The 3,287-nt window shown below is 32.8% G+C and overlaps 1 long non-coding RNA gene across 1 annotated transcript; it reads left to right on the top strand.

Annotated features, from left to right (window-relative positions):
- Window positions 1-979, top strand: LOC121798930. Its single transcript, XR_006050118.1, has 2 exons — window positions 1-328; window positions 528-979. It is a non-coding gene; the product is annotated as an uncharacterized LOC121798930 (long non-coding RNA).
- Window positions 980-3,287: the final 2,308 nt, after the last annotated feature.

The raw sequence follows: 3,287 nt of genomic DNA, 5'->3' as shown, positions 1-3,287 counted from the left end.
TGAGTTTTACTAGGAAGTCATTTTGGACGAGGTTTCCAACTCTTCTCTTCTCTTCTCTTCTCTTTTTTCACTGCGGTCGGGCGGGCAGCCCACGCACCCGCCACGTGTCCATCTCATCTCTTTCCCCCTTCTTTCTGGGTCACCGGTCAGCCCACTGGCTGCCCATAAAAAGCCCACTCTCTCCCCCTCAACCTTTTCATTCACATTCCTCCCATCATTGCCTCTCTCTCTCTCCTCACTGTGTGTTGTGTGTGCACTTTTATTACCATGGGAGAGAGGGAAAAGACTGCAGAGCAGAAAGCAAGCCTGGAGCTTCCTCAACTACCAGGTAATGCAATAACACTCAGACACACACGCACACACACACATACAAAATGTCACTAAATTTCATTTATTTTGTTTTTTGCATGACCATTTTCTTGTACCAACATTCATATCTATACAATTACAACCCATTTTCTTGATTTCACTATCATCACTTATATTATACTAGTAACATATTAATTCACTTCACAATATGTGTGTAGGCTTCGATCAAGATCAAGAAGATGAAAGTCCGCGGCCGCGGCTCGCGAATTTGTCCTGATTAGGCGCTATCCTACCTGAGCTTTTTTTTTATTGGTCAAATTTTTTGACTTGTTGCTTTTTATTTTCCTTCCTTCCTATGTCTTCTTGACCTTGTAAGACCTTTTCTTGATCTTGTAAGACCCCGTCCGTTGCGAGGTCTTACTAATTCCCGTTTCTTTTCGGATGCCATGTCAGACTCGTCTGATGACGGACGTATCCGCCCTTTTCCCTCTTCCCGGCCCGACTCATCTTCTCCTTCCTTGTCTATCCCTCCTGAGCTGTCCACACATTACTAGAGTTAATAAGTTACTCCTACAAATTTAGAATAGAATTAACTCGATTTTGCTTGTAATTAATGTAATTCGATACATATATATGTTTATCGAATAAAAAATATTGATTGAACAGTGTATATTCTCGTGGTAGGACCATGAAATTGAATTATGTTACGAAGGGGCAGAATATCCAAATATAGACATGCTGTGGAATTAAGGCCCTCAAAATTTGGTTGTTTTATATATATGTTGTTGGTCACAAAAAGTTGTATGGAGAGAATAATTTTTCTCTCACTAAGAAATCCGTTTCAATTAATTTGTCTCTCGTGACTGTTTTCATGTACAGTCACTAATTAAATAATTATGATTGGATTCTCATTAAATATGTTTCAATTTGATTTTTTTTGCATGCATTATTTAATTTTTGCTAGGGAAATTGTGTAGTCGAATTCGATTTCTCTGTTACATTCTAGCTGCACATGCACTTGTTTTTTTCCTTACTATTAAAAATATAAATTCTTAAGTATCAAGAATTGAAAAAAGTGAGCTGCACATGCACTTGTTTTTTTCCTTACTATTAAAAATATAAATTCCAAAACTGCAAGTGTAATACTTCTGGAATTAATAAAAAAGTGCAAAAGACAAAGCTTTTTGGAGACGAATTCCAGAAAAACAGGGTCAAAAAAATTGCAGTAGTGTTATTATTGTTATTGTTTCTTTATGTAATAATAAAAAAAAATTGAGTTTTTTTCTTCATATATTTTCTGAAGACTGAAAAGAAACGTCTGAAAATAGGGCCCCTTTTTTCTTATATCAGTTTCAACATTTTCTGAGCATATTCTGCAAATACAGCTTAGCTTTGATATTTGGATCTTCTTGTGATGATGGCTTTTGTATTTATTGAGATTGGCCTAATACTATTTGTAATACTTTAGTTGGGGAAGTTACAATTTCAACCTTGAATTTACCAATAATTTGCAATTTCGGATTTAGCGACATTAATTATGTAAAAAAGATTTTGTCAAGAAATTCCAGCTACAAAATTATGGTGTTTCCAAGTTGGGCTATGAGAGTAGACAACTTTTTTCCATGTTCAACCACCTTAATTCATATCCCTAAATCTATGGCTATGTGGGAGTATCGTGGAACAAGATCTTCTCCATAAATTACTCTATGAAAATTTGGACAAATTAGTCAAAGTAATAATGGGCACTAGAACTAGATTTTGAGCTAGCAATCTTGTACAATGTGCATTAATTCATATAGTCATCTATTGTTATTTGTTAATTTTAATTTAATTTGAAAAATCATGTTACAATAATTCACTGGCCAACTTTGTATCGAACATAATGCAAAATAGTTGGACTAGTAATTATAATTCGATATCAATTAACTATGTGAAGTTTAATCTAATATCGTTTAGTTTTACAATGTGTATGTATATAATAATCAATGGAACACATTAGTTGTTCGTTCATAGATTGCATTATAAAAATCAGAAAAGCTAGAAATTATATACGAGTAACCTTAACATCAATTTGAAATAATATTATCCAAGTAGAGCACGTGTAATGTAACAAAAGATTATGCATTCCACTTTGGTATTCAATTAATGTTTTTGAGTTGAATATTTAGAAATTTTTTCCAATTTAACAAAATGACATGAAACATTGAGCTATCAATTGATCAAGTTAGTAAAAAATGACCAAATTGCCCTTATTATAAGTTTGGTGGGTGGGTGTTTTTGAATACTAAATAACACTATAAAGTGTTAAATTGCAATGATTTAGAGTGATGAGGTTACAATATTGTAAGTTGAATTGGCCCATTTGGGGCAGGCTATTATTCCATCTTTTAGTAACATAGTAACATGGACTTTTCACACCAAATCATTCCTTACAAGACTCTCTTCCAAAAAAGCTACATAATTTTGTCAAGGACACTCTCAATAATGCCTTGCTACATAACAAAAATAAATAAATCACCATGCCTATGTTTTTACATCATATAGGGTGTTAACCAAAACATATACTGTATATTGTTCTATATAATCGAGTCAAGCATCGATCTTTTTTTTACTGTAGATCTCTAGTCTCTCAACAAACTTTCTAAATTTATATTTATATTTAAAAAATAAATATATTTTATTCGCAATAACATTCGCTTAACGAGCTTCATTAAACGAGTTCGAACAAGCTTAAATCAAGCTAATATCCGAAAAACTCACTAGTGCCTCAATATTTATGGCGCAAATCATACATAAGATGAGACATATGGCATTGCACAAGAATATACGACTCAACAAAAAAAAATCTATTTTTAAGGTTAAAAAATATTCTTTATAATTTATAGAGTAATATCTTCTAAAAATATTCTTGAAAGATCACAACTATGAAATGGGGTATTAAAATTAATGGGCCTATGTAGTTAGGTTTATCTTGTTTA

Source organism: Salvia splendens, chromosome 4 (assembly GCF_004379255.2).
Source record: "Salvia splendens isolate huo1 chromosome 4, SspV2, whole genome shotgun sequence".
In the NCBI taxonomy this organism is placed as follows: domain Eukaryota; kingdom Viridiplantae; phylum Streptophyta; class Magnoliopsida; order Lamiales; family Lamiaceae; genus Salvia; species Salvia splendens.
This window is presented reverse-complemented; position numbering and strand designations above follow the sequence as displayed.